Consider the following 7,311-nt stretch of genomic DNA (forward strand, 5'->3'; position numbering starts at 1 on the left):
ACATGCTTCATTCTGAGGAGTGCTATATATATCTGTGTGTTTCAAATGGTTTGAAGGCATTGAATGACAAGCTCATTTTTATAGCTGAAAAAAAGTAGGTTTGAGATATCAATATGGCAAGGATATATTACTCATAAATGTCAGAACTGAGATTAGAAACTGTGTCTAGATCTATCCAAAAAACCGAGATAATGAATTTTTTGTGATGCCTTTAAACCAGTTCAGGAAATACTTTCCCTGTCAAATTCTAAGTAGTCTATTCCTCTTTCTGTGTTGTGTGTACTCTAGTGTATTTCATAGTATATTAATGTTTTATGTTTTCTCATCTGTTTTTTCCTCCAACACTCTGATTCTTCCATAAACATGAGGAAGAGTATAATTTGTGGACATACTCCCTTCTACTTAGGACAGGATCAAACACACTGAGTAGTCGATCATTCATTTTTAGTGCCAGAAACTGCTACAACGATAGTTATGATGGGAAAGCAGGTAGATAGACCACAGGGATGAACTGCAGTAACATGGGACTTACATCAAGTCAGATTTACAAATATTTGTGATTCCAAGTAAATCCCTTGATATCTATATTTCTTTATCTCAATTCTATTTTAGTAACCCTCCTTATCTTAACATTTTCTGGTGCTATCATTTCAAGCAGCCCTGTGCACAAACAAGAGGATGGATGGTGCAGGCTACCTAATATGTAAGTAAGGGCACCCAGTTTCTAAAGACCATGCGTGAAAGCTATGTGTGTCAAATTATCTTAGTTTCTCTGTCTTTTCCACAGCAAGCAGAGAAGCAGTATGTAGACACAGCAGAGCTGTGAGGTATTCGTGGACTTCATATCTCTTTGAACCCACATAGAAAGACATCCCAAAGGAAGCTGTCCATCAGATTCTTCTATACCTGATTAAGGCCCTGCCCTCCGAAGACCAGTAATCCTATGAAGTGCAGAGTCATGGGAATGAGAAGGCAAAAAAATAAGGATTCTTTTCTTTTCTTTTCTTTTCTTTTCTTTTCTTTTCTTTTCTTTTCTTTTCTTTTCTTTTCTTTTCCTTTCCTTTCCTTTCCTTTCCTTTCCTTTCCTTTCCTTTCCTTTCTTTCTTTTCTTTCTTTTCTTTCTTTTCTTTCTTTTTTTAAACAAATCAGTGAACAAATGTCATCTTTGATCACTGATGCTCACCATGAACTGGAATTAGGGGGGCTGGAATACTGCTAAGATTTCTGCGATAATTTTGATACTGAAGAGAATTGAGCTGGAGGGGGAGAATAATCATGGCTTAAATACCAGAATCAGATTGCTTCCTGGCCTCTCTGAGGGCCTAGGCCCTAGGTACTTAAAATGCAGCTCAGAAGGATAATAGGGGAAAATCATTTTTCTAAAAGAAGCATGCCTAGAGCCACAAAGAACAACGAGAACCTTGAAAGCCACGTGAGAAAGTGGACTGACAGAGGAAAGTAGAAGCAAACTCTTAAAGAAATGGCAGTAGCTACACCTAAGCCAGTAACTCACTTTCATTTGTTCAGTCCTTGGGTTTCCTTTTGCAACTACCTCCTCTGATTATTGAACATTATAGACACTTCTTCCATCTACAAAAACCTGTAATAATTTATTTCTCACCAACTTTTGACTTGTTCCTAGATTTCATGCAACACAAAACTGGCAGGTAGATTCAGACCACTGACCATGTTTCCTAACAACAGGTATGTAAGTTACCCCTAGTATCACCAGGGCAATCGGCACACTGACCTATCTATGAGTTAGACTAGCTAACAAAACTTTTCTCAAAGTATTCATGTAGGATGAGTGACCATGGTTCATTCAAAAAGAATTGTCAGAGAATAAAAAAAAACCTATGAACGAACACTGTTTGATACTTTCTGAGATCAGGACATACGGGAGGGTCATGGAGAGTGCATATGGGGGAGAGCTGTACATGTATATTGCTTATTTACAGTTTGGTAACTTTTTGTTTCTAATAAACTAATCTGTCTACAAAAAAAACAATTTATGGAAACATAATAAAATCAACACTGCAGCCTTTGGACACAGTTTATTATTGGTGAGTGTAACCAGACTTTTTGGCTACTTGATAGTGTTCCTCCCCTTCCACCCTCCCTCAACCTTCCAACACTAAGTAGGAGAGAAAAAAGATTGCGGGGGGGGGGTTGGGGGAATCAGGCCATCTATACCCTTAGACTAGTTTCTGATGAATAGTGAGGTCAAGCTCCTTGGGCAAATCTAATCTTCATAGTCAGAATATCTTCAACCAGCAACTCACAGTACAGCAAACAACAAAAGCAGCAGCAGGAACCACCAGCAGCAGAGCCCAGAAGCAGCCACCACAGCCTCTCGGGGCTCTCACATTTATACCCTCTCAGTCTCAGAATTCCAAACATAAACTATCTTCAGCTGGCAGAATCATGTCTCTGTCAGAGCACAAGACAAGTCATAGTTAGCTGCTGTGAATGATTTGAAGCAGCCCCATATTCCACAGCTGGATTTAAAACAAATATATATTCACATAACATAACTGAGTTTTTCAAGTAACTAAAATTCTCACTATAGATGAGCAGGGCATGGTGTTTTCTAAGCAGAGAATAAAAGCTCAGGACATCTGCTTACTAGTGTCAGTGCTGATCAAGTCTACTAATACTCAGGTGGCCACTGAAAGTTTACAACTGCTTCAGAGTTCACCTATTGGCAGTACTACCACACTCATATTCCATGAAGTAAAATCTCTACTTCCCTTTTTCATAGCCAGGAAGCAGAGGTTTGTCCATAGAAATTAGTGTTTTATCTTCTTTGATTTTTTCCCTTCACATGACACTTGAGAAGTTTGAGATATCTACAGAGAGTCAATGTTCAGTAAGTGAACCATAAATCTGTGTGTTAGATCTCACAGACACAGCTGAGTGAATAGGTCAGCCAATACATATACTGTACTTGAATTATTATCTGCTATGCTATATGTTTCGTGGGTGGGAAGTGATCAAGCTGTTATTTTTAGGATGCTCTGTTTTAATGGTAACACGTCACACACATACACTGAAAAACTGACATAGATCTTCATTGCAGACAGGGCATCAACCACAGCAGCACCATAGTTGTGATACTGAAGTCTTACTAGTTGCTAAATATTGCTCATTCATTCACACAGACACACACACACACACACACACACACACACACACCACACACAGTATATTTATCCTCATTTAAAACAGAAGAAAAATTCAATAGCAAAGTGTCTAAAATGTAAGATATTTCAAAAAGATTGCCAAAGCTACCTATGGAATCACCATAATTAGCAACATTAAAGCAGACCAGAGAGGTGCTAGAAAAGGAAAGAAAACAACAGTGCTGTCTTAGTTAAAGTTTTCATTGCTGGGAAGAGACACCTTGATCAAAGCAACTCTTATAAGGATAACATTTAATTTGGGCTGGCTTACAGGTTCAGAGGTTCAGTCCATTATCAGCAATTCAGGAATGTGGCAGTGCCCAGACAGGCATGGCACAAGAGAAGCTGAGAGTTCTACATCTTCATCTAAAGGCTGTTAGGAGAAGACTGGCTCCACATGGTTAGGAGGAGGGTTTTGTTGTCTATCCCCACAATGGCACACTTCCTTCAACAAGGCCACACCTCCTAAGAGTGCCACTCCCAAACCATACATATTCAAACCAATACAGATGTCCTCAGTTTAATAAGAATTTCCATAATGAAAGAGGTCAAGAGTATTAACAAAATATTGAATGAGAATAGTTATCTCCTAAAACTGATTCTTTATCAGATACTGAAAACACTGAACCTGTTCACACAGAAAAGACAACTTGCAATGTGATAAAAACCATTATTTTCCCAGAGTCTTCTAAACAGCTCAGTAAAGACTTGAAATCATAAGATGGCCTCATGATACTGTTGAAAAAAAATTGGAACATTTGTTGTCTGTTCTTTTCCCAAATATCCCTCTCTGATGATCTACACTGACTAATTCCTGAAGAGTATACAAATGCTAGCCTCAGGGACACGCTTTTAGGAACTCATTATATGAAGCATTGATTATATTGGAGGTTTTATCTTTAAAAATCACTTAATCACAGACTATCAAACTATCTTTATTGATTTGTCACTGATCCTTATTCATTAAGATGCCAGACACAACAGATTTCATTTTTGGTGTTTTCCTCTAACAAGCAGATTTTTATCTTCTAACAGTATAATTCAAGGTCACTGGTGTTTATTGGGTTTAGACAGAAAAGCAATCAAAGTGGTTTGGGTTTTAGACGCACAGAGAGAGAGAAGTTTGCAGTCAGTGCTTACCCTAAGGATTGGAGCTTTGATCACAATATGTGATCTGAACTGTCTCGGGTATTTACTGAGGCTTCAAGGTTTAGAGTAGGAGTATTCTTTTTTCCCCCACTAGTTGCAAAATGAGTGATAGTAATTACTGCCTTTGATTCCCAAGAAATTTTGCTTTCTGAGTGACTACATTTTAAATTTTGTGATCTATCTCCAAGGTAATCTTAAAGTCAACAGTCTGCTTAATTCATCACTTTCTGGGGCAGAAGAAGCAGTTTAATAATGTCAATAGCCAGTTTGCCACCTAGTCTTCAAATGCTCCAGAAATACCCCAAACTTCTGTGTATTTTTGACCTCTGTGAACCCTGGTATGCTATTGGGTACATCACATTAAAATGGAAACTAGTATTAAAGTATAAAGTTTCCAGAAAAAAATATCAAAATTGTATTTCCAGACACATACAACATGAAATGTTTCTCACATTTTCCCCACGGGAAAAAAGAGACAGTATTCTATAAAAAGGCATACATAGATGGTTTTTATAGAACACATGAGTAACATCAACACATGTATTAAATACTCAAGGTCATTAATAGGAAAATGTAAAATAAGTTGTAGATGATGCAGCATGTTGCTTGCCCATCATAACAGCAACATTTATACCGAAAAAAATACAATAGTTAAGACAGATGTGAAAAATTCAGTATGTTTGTACATTGATGCCATAAAGTATGTGTTATTCTTCTTTTTGTAGTCCAGACCCAAGAATGTGGAGCTAGAGCATCATGGGAGTGGGAGGAGCAGGCTGGAGCAAGAATGGGGTTGAGGCATGTCCAAACCCTGGAAATCTCATCTGGAGATTGACAGGAGGATAGCTCTCTCCCTGATCCAGGCATGCAAGTCCTGGTGCCAGTGGCCCTGTGCCCACAACTTTTGCCTTACCAGAGGAGGTCGTATAACCAGCAGCTAGGTTAAACTTCCTTTCCCTTTATAAGGTCTTGTCCAGCAGCACATGGATTCCTCCTCATGCAAATGAGGCTTCCCCAGGACAATGGCCCAGGTAATGATACACACACCACAATAGCTCCCATTTATCCCTTAAAGGTATAAATAGCTTTCCCCCATCCCCAGTAAACAGAATCAGTTCTCCAAAGCTGTTCAGGGTCTGTGATCTCTGCCTGCACACTCACCACCAACCCACATCCTTCCTGTACCCATCCACCCAGGATAAGATTCCTTCCCTGTTGCACTCTATCTGGTAATCCTTAAGAGAGAAGCAAACATGAGAGACAGCAGAGAAAACTAAAAGCTCTTCTGAAAACAAGCAAGTATGTTTCCAGTAGCCTTTTTTAAAAATAAAAGCATAAGCGTGCAAGAAAGTATTGATAGAAATATGTATCATCCTTCAGTGGTTAAAAACTAAATGATAACTAAAATCAATGAAAATCGGCAGGTTGTAAAAGGAACTTTTGAATTATGTCAGTTACAATGCAATTAATAATATTCCAGTCTCTGAAAAAGGGATGTTATGATTGTTTATGTGGAAATTTTGAATTTTGAATGTGTGTGCTGATGTACACCTTGTGTTTACATAAAGCCATTCATGTGCACCTTTGTAATGATATATGTCTGAGCCAGACACTGTTAAATGGGAAGGTTTAATGTGTGTGTGTGTGTGTGTGTGTGTGTGTGTGTGTGTGTGTGTGTGTTCATATGTGCATTATCTGTGTGGTCATCTGTTCTTGCATTTATGTAAAGCTTGAGGTCAACATCAAGTATTGTTTTCAGAGGCTCTCCACCTCATTTTTAGAGATAGGGTCTCTAATTGGAACCTAAGATACAGCATTACCATCACTGTGGGTAGTCACAAGCTTTGCAGATATTCGTGTCTCTACCTCTGCAGAGTGAGTGTGGTAAGTAAACACCATCATGCCTTGTTTTTGACATGAGTTCAGAAGATAAATTCAGGTCCTTGTACTTGTACATAGAGTGATTTACCAAAAAGCTCACCAACCCTAGTACACATGTTTCAAAATCAAGTAATCTTCTACATGGTCAATAGGACCACATTTTGATCTAGTAAGTAAAAACTGATGATTTCCCTCTTTGTTTTACATCTCAATAAATGTTACATAAACATACAGAATATTAATGGGACACTAGAGGACAGAATATTATGATGGACAGGAAATTATTAACATCTTTACAGAGATACTAAATATGGAGGTATGTCTAAGGGAGGCAAAAAGTCTCACAGGAAGTGAAGAAACAATGACAACACTGGAAATTTCTAGAATATTAATATATCACAATGTTCTTCTCTTATTCCAACACCTACTTCTGCTCATGATGTCATCACTATAGAGAACAGAAATTAAAAACTTGTATTAAACCTGACCAATCACACATTTCTATAAAATATTTCATAGATATCAAATTAAAGATTAGGGCTAGAGAGCTGGCTCAGAGGTTAAAAACACATTGTTCTTCGAGGGGATTCTGGTTCAGTTTCCAACATCCACATGGCAGCTAACAACTGCTAATAACTCCAGTTGATGAAATCTCAATAAACAAATACACCTATAAAAGGAAGAAAATTTCTACCCTTCAGCTCCAAATCCCACTTAGGATATGGGATGTTGGTAGTCTAAAAACAGGGGGAGGGGGACACAGAGTTTCACTCAGTCATCAGTCCTTAGAGCAGGTGTTCTCAACATGTGAGACATGATATCTTTGGAAGCCAAACAACCCTTTTACAGGGTTGCCTAAGACCATTGGAAAACACAGATATTTACAATATTATTCATAGTATTAGCAAAATTTAGTTATGAGGTGGCAATGAAAATAATTCGATGGTTGGGCATCACCACAACATGAGGTACTGCATTAAAAGGTTGCAGCAGTAGGAATGTTGAGAACCACTGCCTGATAGGATGACTTCTCAGTGTTTAAACACTAAGACAAGTAGCTCACTCGTCTTATTTATTATATATTACAAGGTCTGGCTGT

This window comes from Grammomys surdaster, unplaced genomic scaffold (assembly GCF_004785775.1).
Source record: "Grammomys surdaster isolate TR1022 unplaced genomic scaffold, NIH_TR_1.0 125685, whole genome shotgun sequence".
NCBI lineage: Eukaryota > Metazoa > Chordata > Mammalia > Rodentia > Muridae > Grammomys > Grammomys surdaster.